Here is a 13,286-nt window from a genome sequence, read left to right as displayed (position 1 = left end):
GACCTTTTGTATAGGAAAAGTCATCAGCGATTACCTTTTCTATAGGAAAAGTCATCAGCGATGACCTTTTCTGTAGGAAAAGTCATCACCGATGACCTTTTCTGTAGGAAAAGTCATCACCGATGACCTTTTCTATAGGAAACTTCATCATCGATGACCTTTTCTATTGGAAAAGTCATGATCGATGACCTTTAGGAAAGGTCATCAATGATGACTTTGGAAAAGTCATCATCGATGACCTTTTCTATAGGAAAAGTCATCATCGATGACCTTTTCTATAAGAAAAGTCATCATCGATGACCTTTTCTATAGGAAAAGTCATCAGCGATTACCTTTTCTATAGGAAAAGTAAGTCATCATCGATGACCTTTTCTATTGGAAAATTCATGATCGATGACCTTTTCTTTAGGAAAAGTCATCATTGATGACCTTTCCTATTGGAAAAGTCATCATCGATGACCTTTTCCATAGGAAAAGTCATTATCGATGACCTTTTCCATAGGAAAAGTCATCATCGATGACCTTTTCCATAGGAAAAGTCATAATCGATGACTTTTCTATACGAAAAGACGTCATCTATTACCTTTTCTATAGGAAAAGTCATTATCGATGACGTTTTCTATAGAAAACTTCATCAATGATGACCTTTTCTATATCATAGGTCATCATATATGAACTTTTCAAAAGTAAAAGTCAATAAACCCCTCCCTTTGATACTCTTTATTGATTTACAGTTATTTCTAACATGTCACCTAAAAATTCGTATGTACGATGTGTTTGTTTGCAAGGGCAGTAAACTTTCAATTGTCCCTTGGGGCAAATAAGAATAGAGAAAAAACTAACCAATGAATGACCACAAAGCCAACAAATTCCTTTTCTTTTGAAATGAAATTCAAATTATGCGACATTTAGTAGAATCGAAAGTAAAACTTAAGTCATAACTCAGTGAAGCAAAAGGAAAACAAATAATTTTTGGAAAGATTCCAAAAATTGTTAGAGTGGCCTTGAATGAGCATGTAAGACAAGCAGACACAAACATAGTGCAATTTTATTTATTTGCCTTCCAATACTTATAATAACAGTTATTCTAATATTTAAATTAAATTTGCAAAATTTTAGGTTAAATATTAAATTTCGAAGAGCAACAAAATGTGTATGCCGGGGCAGACAGGCGACGACACCTCCTAGCCGGTTAGTTAGTAGGTGGTGCACATCTATAGTTTGTCTATACGTAAAGAATGCAATTCTATGGAATACCACACATTTTCATAATATGCTATGCAGCTGCCGGAAGAGCAACAGCAATAGAAAAGTAATGACTGCAGTAAAGACACAGAAAAATCAATACATAACCTCATTTCAAAGCAAATGGAATTCAGAGCACCAATATTAAAAAACCCCAAACATAAAAACGAATAATAAAATAATTATTTAAATAGAGAAATTTCCATAAAGGGGTCAGTAAGCACAAAGTAATCACCAAAGTGTAACTGCAATAACCACTCCCTACTCCTTTTTGCAAGTGGAACTTTAAACACTTTTCAAATAATTCTGGGAAATTCCATTACAATGAAATAAATTATTTAAACTTACCGAAACTGGGAAATCTATATGTATTTCTTTTTGTTGAGACTCCTAATCAGTCAGTCAATTCCTCTAATTCCTATTGAGGAGGAGCACAGTACCACTTTTTACTACAACACACTTTTGCAATATGCAACAAAGTAAATAGGGAAACAAACTACAACTGAATACTGCTGTATTTTAAACTGAGAACTTACTGGTTGTTTGGCATGATGGTAGACGACAACGACGCCAGCGACGACGACGACAACATAGACGACGATTGCGATAGCAATGACTACAACAACGCCGACCGTCAGATTGCAGCAGTAAATGTAAGTTGGCTGGCTAGCTGGGTGGATGGATGGATGCATGGCTGTTTGGATGTCTACCGGGCTGGCTGACTGGCAATAGTATGTAAGGCATGTACATTGCTTTGTGTGGGAAAACATACAGGGAGCATGAGAAGGAATGTATGTAATGCACATACTGTTGTTGTTGCTGCTGGTGCCCAAAACGACAAGAAAAGGGCATAATGAAATTGCAAAAAAAAAAAAAAACAGAAAGATAAAGAACACATGAAAAAAAAAAAACGCATGCACCAGCCAACCATCCTACCAAACGGACCGACAAACGTACAAACCAACGGAAAACCAAACTCAACCAGAGCATGAATGAAGGCACGCACAGTGGTTTTAATGAAAATGTCCTAAAGATATAGGATGTTTGAAAAAAATCGGTTTAAAAATATTTTTAGAGCCTTAACAAGCGCTCGTGATTTTTAAAGATATTTTTAGAGCCCTTTCAAAGACCCGAGGATTTTTAAAAATATTTTTAGAGCCCTTACAAAGGCCCGTAGATTTTTAAAAATATTTTTAGAGCATTTACAAAGGCCCGTGGATTTTTAAAAATATTTTTAGAGCCCTTACAAAGGCCCGTGGATTTTTAAAAATATCTTCAGAGCGCTTACAAAGGCTCGTGGATTTTTAAAAATATTTTTATAGCACTTACGAAGGCCCGTGGATTTTTAAAAATATCTTTAGAGCGCTTACAAAGGCTCGTGGATTTTTAAAAATATTTTTAGAGACCTTACGAAGGCCCGTGGATTTTTAAAAATATTTTTAGAGACCTTACAAAGGCCGTGCAAAGAAAGGCCCATGGATTGTTTTAAAAATATTTTTTAGAGCACTTACAAAGAAAGGCCCAAGGATTCTTTTAAAAATATTTTTAAAGCCCCTACAAACCCGTGGATTTTTAAAAATAATTTTAGAGTCCTTACGAAGGCCGTGCATTTTAAAAAATATTTTTAGAACCCTTACAAAGGCTCGTGGATTTTTGAAAATATTTTTAGAGTCCTTACAAAGGCCCGTGGATTTTTGGAGAACTTACAAAGGCCCATGGATTTTTAAAAATATATTTAGAGCGCTTACAAAAGGCCCGTGGATATTTAAAAATATTTTTAGAGCCATTAAGAAGGCTCGTAGATTTTTGAAAATATTTTTAGAGGCCTTAAAAAGGCCCGTGGATTCTTAAAAATATTTTTAGAGCCCTTACAAAGGCCCGTGGACTCTTAAAAATATTTTTAGAGTCCTTACATGGCCCCGCATTTTTTAAATATGGATTCTTAAAAATATTTTTAGAGACTACAAACACCCTTGGATTTTTAAAAATATTTTTAGAGCCTTCATATAGACCCGTGGATTTTTAAAAATAATTTTAGAGCCCTTACAAAGGCCCGTAGATTTTAAAAAATATTTTTAGAGCCCCTACAAAGGCTCGTGGATTTTTAAAAATATTTTTAGGGCCCTTACAAAGGATCGTGGATTTTTAAAAATATTTTTAGAGTCTTTAAAAAGGCTCGTGGATTTTTAAAAATATTTTTAGAGCCTTCAAAAAGGCTCGTGGATTTTTAAAAATATTTTTAGAGCCTTCAAAAAGGCTCGTGGATTTTTAAAAATATTTTTAGAGTCTTTAAAAAGGCTCGTGGATTTTTAAAAACATTTTTAGAGCCTTCAAAAATGCTCGTGGATTTTTAAAAATATTTTTAGAGTCTTTAAAAAGGCTCGTGGATTTTTAAAAATATTTTTAGAGCCTTCAAAAAGGCTCGTGGATTTTTAAAAATATTTTTAGAGTCTTTAAAAAGGCTCGTGGATTTTTAAAAATATTTTTAGAGCCTTCAAAAAGGCTCGTGGATTTTTAAAAATATTTTTAGAGTCTTTAAAAAGGCTCGTGGATTTTTAAAAATATTTTTAGAGCCTTCAAAAAGGCTCGTGGATTTTTAAAAATATTTTTAGAGTCTTTAAAAAGGCTCGTGGATTTTTAAAAATATTTTTAGAGCCTTCAAAAAGGCTCGTGGATTTTTAGAAATATTTTTAGATCCCTTATAAAGGCTCGTGGATTTTTAGAAATATTTTTAGATCCCTTATAAAGGCTCGTGGATTTTTAGAAATATTTTTAGGGCCCTTACAAAGGATCGTGGATTTTTAAAAATATTTTTAGAGTCTTAAAAAAGGCTCGTGGATTTTTAAAAATATTTTTTGAGCCCCGTGAAATTTTAAAAATATTTTTAGAGCCCTTAAAAAGGCCCGTGGATACTTAAAAATATTTTTAGAGCCTTCAAAAAGGCTCGTGGATTTTTAAAAATATTTTTAGAGCCTTCAAAAAGGCTCGTGGATTTTTAAAAATATTTTTAGAGCCTTCAAAAAGGCTCGTGGATTTTTAAAAATATTTTTAGAGCCTTCAAAAAGGCTCGTGGATTTTTAAAAATATTTTAGAGCCTTCAAAAAGGCTCGTGGATTTTTAAAAATATTTTTAGAGCCTTCAAAAAGGCTCATGGATTTTTAAATATATTTTTAGAGCCTTCAAAAAGGCTCGTGGATTTTTAAAAATATTTTTAGAGTCTTTAAAAAGGCTCGTGGATTTTTAAAAATATTTTTAGAGCCTTCAAAAAGGCTCGTGGATTTTTAAAAATATTTTTAGAGCCTTCAAAAAGGCTCGTGGATTTTTAAAAATATTTTTAGAGTCTTTAAAAAGGCTCGTGGATTTCTAAAAATATTTTTAACTCCTTTATTTGAATTTATGATGAAATCTTTTTTGGGATTTTCTTGAACCACTTTAAACGTTCGTTTTGATGGTTATGTGAAAGCTTGCATAAATTTGCAAGGCATTTCATTTCGTGACGAAATATGCAAAGTTTTTTGGTGGGCAAAGAAGAGGTGGGACTGCGAACGTGAAAGGATATGACTGTGACAGCAAACAAAGTTGATTTGCCAAGAGTTTTACTGTACATGCAACACAGGTTTAAGGTGGTGAAGGAGGAAGGAAAGGAAAACCACTCAACGAAGTCAACGAAAATTTAAGGACCTGTCATCGTCGCCATAACAAAAAACCATGTCTACTACACCCCAATACCAATAAAAATCCCTTTTAAAACTTGGCAAAAAACCAAGTGCAAACAGAGCATTACGCTCAAGATCTCTTCAAACTGCAGTTTAGAAATTTCAACTTCGCAGGATTTGTTGATGATGACATTTCCATGGAAAAGTTCTAAGGTTACAGGATAAACAAACGAAGAAGTAGAAAAAAACAATGAAAACAAAACTTGCTGTTGCTCTTGTTGCCTCTAAAAAAACAACAGCACAGAAAGTTCCCAACCTATTGTGTGAAACATAAGCAAGAAATGCAATCATCCAGGATAATAATAAGACGAAAAGCGAACAAAAAACAATCATCAACAACAAGAAAAAGAACAAGATGTTGTGGTCGTTAACCTCGACATTTACAGGCAACAGAAGATGAAGAGTTGTAACAAAACAATAACTACAAAAAACAACAACAACAATGAGTACAATTTACAAAACAATAACAAAGACCAGAAGTAAAACGAGCAAAAAATTTAAAGAGTACAAACCATATCGCATCTATACAAATCATCAGCCAACCAGCCAGCCATGTTATTGAAGTGTGATGCAGCAGCTTCTGCTGCTGCCACTGCTGTTGCTGCACCAGCACCATTAAAATAGGAGCAACAGCAGGCAGCAAGCAATACATTGCAACATTGTTGCTCTCAATGTCATCGATTTTTTCCAGTTTTCTTAGTTACACCAACCACATGTTAGAATCTGCACCACTATGCCGAGGAAGGGTGTTTGTTATCATTCGTCCTGTTTTTGTTTTGTTAGGTTGTGTTGTGGGGAGAAAGTATAGAGACTTTGGATGGCATCAAACCTAACGAACACAGCCGGTACCTGGTCGTCGTCGTTCGTTTGGGGTCGTAAAATAAGAGTGAAATCAAAACATTGGAGCACAACATTGTTGCAATCTCTGGATTTGCTTTGCTTTAGTGCTCTGCAATTGTATCAGACAGTCATGGAAGGGAAAATTTCTCTTTTTTATCACTGTGGTGATAGGTATATGTGGAAACGAAGGGTTACCAATTTGTGATGCATAGTGATTCTTAAATACAGAAAAGTTCACCGATGAGCTCATCGATAACGACTTTTCCTATAGAAAATAATCGGTGATGACTTTTCCTATGGAAAAGATCTTCGATGATGACTTTTCCTATGGAAAAGAACATCGATGATGACTTTTCCTATGGAAAAGCTTATCGATAATGACTTTCCCTATAGAAAAGGTCATCGATGATGACTTTTCCCTATAGAAAAGGTCATCGATGATAACTTTTCCTATGGAAAAGAACATCGATGATGACTTTTCCTATAAAAAGGTAACCGATGATGACTTTTCCTATGGAAAAGATCTTCGATGATGACTTTCCCTATAGAAAAGGTCATCGATGATGACTTTTCCTATGGAAAAGATCATCGATATGGAAAAGATCATCGATGATGACTTTTCCTATGGAAAAAATAATCGGTGATGACTTTTCCTATGGAAAAGATTAGCTTTTCATCGATGATGACTTTTCCTATGGAAAATATTAGCTTTTCATCGATGATGACTTTTCCTATGGAAAAGATGATGACTTCCCATGGAAAAAATTATCTTTTCCTACAGAAAAGGTCATCGATGATGACTTTTCCTATAGAAAGTCATCGAAGATGACTTTTCCTATGGAAAAGGCTCTTCCTATAATGACTCTTCCTATAAAAATGTGATCGATGATGACTTTTCCTATAGAAAAGGTCATCGATGATGACTTTTCCATCGACGAAGACTTTTCCTATAGAAAAGGTGATCGATGATGACTTTTCCTATAGAAAAGGTCATCGATGATGACTTTTCCTATAAAAAAGTTCATCGACGATGACTTTTCCTATAAAAAAGTTCATCGACAATGACTTTTCCTATAAAAAAGTTCATCGACGATGACTTTCCTATAAAAAAGTTCATCTACGATGACATTTCCTATAGAAAAGTTCATCGACGATGACTTTTCCTATAGAAAAGTTCATCGACGATGACTTTTCCTATAGAAAAGTTCATCGACGATGACTTTTCCTATAGAAAAGTTCATCGACGATGACTTTTCCTATAGAAAAGTTCATCGACGATGACTTTTCCTATAGAAAAGTTCATCGACGATGACTTTTCCTATAGAAAAGTTCATCGACGATGACTTTTCCTATAGAAAAGTTCATCGACGATGACTTTTCCTATAGAAAAGTTCATCGACGATGACTTTTCCTATAGAAAAGTTCATCGACGATGACTTTTCCTATAGAAAAGTTCATCGACGATGACTTTTCCTATAGAAAAGTTCATCGACGATGACTTTTCCTATAGAAAAGTTCATCGACGATGACTTTTCCTATAGAAAAGTTCATCGACGATGACTTTTCCTATAGAAAAGTTCATCGACGATGACTTTTCCTATAGAAAAGTTCATCGACGATGACTTTTCCTATAGAAAAGTTCATCGACGATGACTTTTCCTATAGAAAAGTTCATCGACGATGACTTTTCCTATAGAAAAGTTCATCGACGATGACTTTTCCTATAGAAAAGTTCATCGACGATGACTTTTCCTATAGAAAAGTTCATCGACGATGACTTTTCCTATAGAAAAGTTCATCGACGATGACTTTTCCTATAGAAAAGGTCATCGACGATGACTTTTCCTATAGAAAAGGTCATCGACGATGACATTTCCTATAGAAAAGATCATCGACGATGACTTTCCTATAGAAAATGTCACTGATGATGACTTTTCCTATGGAAAATCTCATCGATAATGACTTTTCCTATGGAAAAGCTCATCGATAATGACTTTTCCTATGGAAAAGCTCATCGATAATGACTTTTCCTATGGAAAAGCTCATCGATAATGACTTTTCCTATGGAAAATCTCATCGATAATGACTTTTCCTATGGAAAAGCTCATCGATAATGACTTTTCCTATAGAAAATCTCATCGATAATGACTTTTCCTATAAAAAGGTGATCGATGATGACTTTTCCTATAAAAAGGTGATCGATTATGACTTCTATGGAAAAGAACATCGATGATGACTTTTCCTATAGAAAAGTTCATCGACGATGACTTTTCCTATAAAAAAGTTCATCGACGATGACTTTTGCTATAAAAAAGTTCATCGACGATGACTTTTGCTATAAAAAAGTTCATCGACGATGACTTTTCCTATAAAAAAGTTCATCGACGATGACTTTTGCTATAAAAAAGTTCATCGACGATGACTTTTCCTATAAAAAAGTTCATCGACGATGACTTTTGCTATAAAAAAGTTCATCGACGATGACTTTTCCTATAAAAAAGTTCATCGACGATGACTTTTCCTATAAAAAAGTTCATCGACGATGACTTTTCCTATAAAAAAGTTCATCGACGATGACTTTTCCTATAAAAAAGTTCATCGACGATGACTTTTCCTATAGAAAAGTTCATCGACGATGACTTTTCCTATAGAAAAGTTCACCGACGATGACTTTTCCTATAGAAAAGTTCATCGACGATGACTTTTCCTATAGAAAAGTTCATCGACGATGACTTTTCCTATAGAAAAGTTCATCGACGATGACTTTTCCTATAGAAAAGTTCATCGACGATGACTTTTCCTATAGAAAAGTTCATCGACGATGACTTTTCCTATAGAAAAGTTCATCGACGATGACTTTTCCTATAGAAAAGTTCATCGACGATGACTTTTCCTATAGAAAAGTTCATCGACGATGACTTTTCCTATAGAAAAGTTCATCGACGATGACTTTTCCTATAGAAAAGTTCATCGACGAAAAAAAGTTCATCGACGATGACTTTTCCTATAAAAAAGTTCATCGACGATGACTTTTCCTATAAAAAAGTTCATCGACGATGACTTTTCCTATAAAAAAGTTCATCGACGATGACTTTTCCTATAAAAAAGTTCATCGACGATGACTTTTCCTATAAAAAAGTTCATCGACGATGACTTTTCCTATAAAAAAGTTCATCGACGATGACTTTTCCTATAAAAAAGTTCATCGACGATGACTTTTCCTATAAAAAAGTTCATCGACGATGACTTTTCCTATAAAAAAGTTCATCGACGATGACTTTTCCTATAAAAAAGTTCATCGACGATGACTTTTCCTATAAAAAAGTTCATCGACGATGACTTTTCCTATAAAAAAGTTCATCGACGATGACTTTTCCTATAGAAAAGTTCATCGACGATGACTTTTCCTATAGAAAAGTTCATCGACGATGACTTTTCCTATAGAAAAGTTCATCGACGATGACTTTTCCTATAGAAAAGTTCATCGACGATGACTTTTCCTATAGAAAAGTTCATCGACGATGACTTTTCCTATAGAAAAGTTCATCGACGATGACTTTTCCTATAGAAAAGCTCATCGATAATGAGGTGATCGATTATGACTTCTACTATGGAAAAGAACATCGATGATGACTTTTCCTATAGAAAAGTTCATCGACGATGACTTTTCCTATAGAAAAGTTCATCGACGATGACTTTTCCTATAGAAAAGTTCATCGACGATGACTTTTCCTATAGAAAAGTTCATCGACGATGACTTTTCCTATAGAAAAGTTCATCGACGATGACTTTTCCTATAAAAAAGTTCATCGACGATGACTTTTCCTAAAGCTAAAATCCACGAGCCTTTGTACGGATTCTAAAAATATTTTTAAAACCCACGAGCCTTTGTACGGATTCTAAAAACATTTTTAAAATCCACGAGCCTTTGTACGGATTCTAAAAATATTTTAAAACCCACGAGCCTTTGTAAGTACTCTAAAAATATTTTCAAAAATCCACGAGCCTTTGTAAGGGCTCTAAAAATATTTTTAAAAATCCACGAGCCTTTGTAAAGGCTCTTAAAATATTTTTAAAAATCCACGAGCCTTTCTAAGGGCTCTAAAAATATTTTCAAAAATCCACAAGCCTTTGTAAGAGCTCTAAATCAGACGTGACCAAAAAGAGAACAGTCCAAAATGTGAATGTATTCAAACTATTGGCAACTTATGACTGTGTGTTAGTGTATTTTTATGCACGCACGCTACCAAAAAAAAAAAAAACAAATCAAAACATTATCTCTTTTTGGTACGCTCTTTCTATGCATTCGGGTCGTATGTGTGTAAATTGCCGAAAAACTTCGGCACCACTGTGCCAAAGAAGAACACATTTGCTCTAAATATATTTTTAAAAATCCACGAGCCTTTTGTAAACGCTCTAAAAATATTTTCAAAAATACACGAGGCTTTGTAAGGGCTCTAAAAATATTTTCAAAAATACACGAGCCTTTGTAAGGGTTCTAAAAATATTTTTAAAAATTCACGAGCCTTTGTAAAGGCTCTAAAAATATTTTTAAAAATCCACGAGCCTTTGTAAAAGCTCTAAAAATATTTTTTAAAATCCACGAGCCTTTGTAAGGGATCTAAAAATATATTTAAAAATCTACGAGCCTTTGTAAGTGTTCTAAAAATACTTTTAAAAATCCACGATCCTTCGTAAAGGCTCTAAAATTATTTTTATAAATCCACGAAAGTTTGTAAGGGCTCTACAATTTTTTTTTAAATCCAAAAGCTGTCACAATTGTACGTTCGGTTAGTCGTCGCTGATTCTGGATATTCGCAATCTTTGTGGTTATCTCTTGCAATGCCGTGGTTTTGCTATAGACTTCTCTGACACTATGCTGATGTTAAACAAGGTGGAAATGCTATTTTATAAACGACACTTCTTGCAGTAGCGAAAATTCATGATTCATATTGTTGTGATTTTTTAGCATGGGCTACCTAAGACAAAAATTTGAAACCGAACCGAAGGGTGCCCTTTATTGTCATAAAAGTAATATATTTCCGAAAAAGTTAGGAGCCATATCTGCGGAGGTTTGATTGACCTTCACACCGGAAAACTGTATATCGTTGTGATCAGCTCAGCATAACCAGGACTATCTATGGTAAAAAATTTAATACTATCCGAGAGGTGCACCTAAACCACACTTGATTACCATTCATTGGACCCTCAAAAAGTCACTTGCAACGGCAACCCTGCACAGATTTGTTTTGGCTTTTTACTCCTTTCTACTCTTTTGCATTTTTACATCAACTTTCACTTGTTATTTTCTGCAGATAGCTATCATCAGTCGGTCTGTAAACATGTCAAATTAACATTGTTGCTAAAGGGTAACAGGCATTACAACAAAGTATGCTCTGTTCAAGGACCTTTCTCTTGTACCAGACGCACATTCTCATTGCTGTCATGCGCAGGTCATCATTACAACCAACAACAATTGATTTTACAAACTGTTTGAGGTTATGTTGCATGCCACACACATCATGTGAGCAAGGAAGGACAATTACAACAGTTGTGCGCATGTGCCGGAACCCAAAAAGGATATGACGTATAACATAGTTATGTGTTGCTGGCGAAAACTTACCGGTACGATGAGTATAATTGGCAACTACTGCACAAGGATGTTATTGTTGTTGCTATTATTGGTTCTCACTTCCGACTGCACAATAATAGTTTTAATGTGTGGTGTCGTCTGTGTCCTGTGAGCCGTCAACATTGTTGTGTTGCATGACAATAATAAAACAGAAGCAGCACAGCTTGCAACAACAATGTATAGTAAGTAGCAGAGTTGGATTTGTAAAATTACTTTGACCGAGATTTTACGCTCTTAGGGGCTGGCAAATGACGATGTTGGGAAAAACGTTTACAAACTACAACACTTTGGAACACCTCTCTTCAATTTTTTGTAAATTTACTCTTATTTGGCAGGGAAAAAGTACTATATCCGAAGAAGACTAGGAAGGATGGTGGGGATGATGGAGGGGGAGGGGGTTGTGTATGTGACCCCAACAAAGGGAATTGCAAAGGACATTTGGAAAAGAGTGTAACCACACTTAACGCAATGGGGGAATTATGACACTGTAGCAAATCTTTTAAAATCAATTCCACAAATTAATTAATTCGCTTATTTTATTTATAAATTCTTGAACAGTCCTTAAATTTCTATGGGCACACACACACTCTCTGATACACACACAACATTCTTTTACATTAACTTTGTTTGCAAAAAGGACGAAGGATAGATGAAAATTTACAAAGTTGCAAGTTCCACTTTTCTCCTTTTTTGCAACATTGTATTACTTTGTATTGTAGAACATTTTTGCATTTACTTACATTTTCCAATTGCACTTTTCACACAAATGTCAAACGTATGTTAATTCTATTATTCATTTATTGAAAATTTTCACACTTTAACAATTCTTTTTTAGGAGAAAAATTTATTTCACGGATATTTGGCCTGACTTGCTTTGTGTTCTCGTTCTCGTCGTTGTTTTTTGCCTGCCTGTTTTACTTCTTACTTTTACTTTACTTTGTTAGCTTGCTACTGGTTTGTTGTTGTAACGCGCGTGTTTTTTCCCAAATCCCACTGAGTTACGTCGTTTTAATTCTGGTAGCAAGAGAGAATGTGTTGGAGAGCGAAACAAATTGACAGATGTATAGAATGTTGGAAATGAAGGAAACGGGTTATGAGGGGAATTCACATTGAACTGATGACATGATAAATAAATGGATTCTAGTTGGATATGGGGGGTCAGGGCATTGCCAGATGGAAACGTTTCGTCACCTTTTTCAAATATGTGGCTGTTGCAAAGGAAGAATAAACAGATGGATTATTGGTGAAGAGTTTAAATGAAATCGTGTAAATAAAGGGATTTCATATCAATATTTTTAATAAATAACCAGTTATAAAGCAAATTCACATTGAAGTGATAACATAACAAAGTCTAATTGGATTTTGAGGATAACGGCATTGCCAGATAGAAAGGGTTTGTTGTTTTTTCAAATCAGGGGCAGTTGCAAAGCTATAATAACTCTTGTGCCAGACACTGAAAATAACAACAAAAACATTGTTCCACAACATCCCATACGGGACAAGGGAGACTTCTCTCATATCAATGAGTGCACCCCGATTCATAATTAGCTCAATGATATGGGACTTACTGTTTATCGCCAAGTCCGAATGGCGTGTCTTAAGACACCACTTACGGAGAAGTTTTTCAAGGCTGAAATACTCAGGAAATGTCGCCAACATTACTGAGGGGTATTTTGCCACCGTTGAGAAATGTTTGATGTTGCCTAGCCGAGGAATCGAACCCACGTCCTTCTGCGTGCAAGGCGGGTGTGCATACCATTGCACCACGGTGGCACCCACATGAAAATAGTTTAGCTTTTAGGAGAGAGCGGAGGTGAAGGAGCTCCCTTTCTCCCTTCTTACCCATAAGCTCA

At 34.9% G+C, this 13,286-nt stretch overlaps 1 protein-coding gene across 2 annotated transcripts in view; it reads right to left on the bottom strand.

Moving 5' to 3' along the window:
• Tmtc3 (Transmembrane O-mannosyltransferase targeting cadherins 3) overlaps positions 1–12,649 on the bottom strand; it is a 32,373-nt gene extending 19,724 nt beyond the window's left edge. The window contains exon 1 of one of the 2 annotated variants that reach the window (XM_073957804.1): positions 12,174–12,649. The gene's annotated coding sequence lies outside the window, so the exon portion shown is untranslated. Of the gene's footprint in view, positions 1–1,593; positions 1,756–12,173 lie in introns of those variants that run through there. The other variant, XM_073957805.1, reaches the window with a different exon arrangement.
• Between the last annotated feature and the right edge of the window lie 637 nt (positions 12,650–13,286).

This window comes from Musca autumnalis, unplaced genomic scaffold (assembly GCF_047663935.1).
Source record: "Musca autumnalis isolate F117 unplaced genomic scaffold, ASM4766393v1 scaffold_5, whole genome shotgun sequence".
In the NCBI taxonomy this organism is placed as follows: domain Eukaryota; kingdom Metazoa; phylum Arthropoda; class Insecta; order Diptera; family Muscidae; genus Musca; species Musca autumnalis.
The sequence above is the reverse complement of the archived record's forward strand: the minus strand, read 5'-3'. Positions and strand labels throughout refer to the sequence as shown.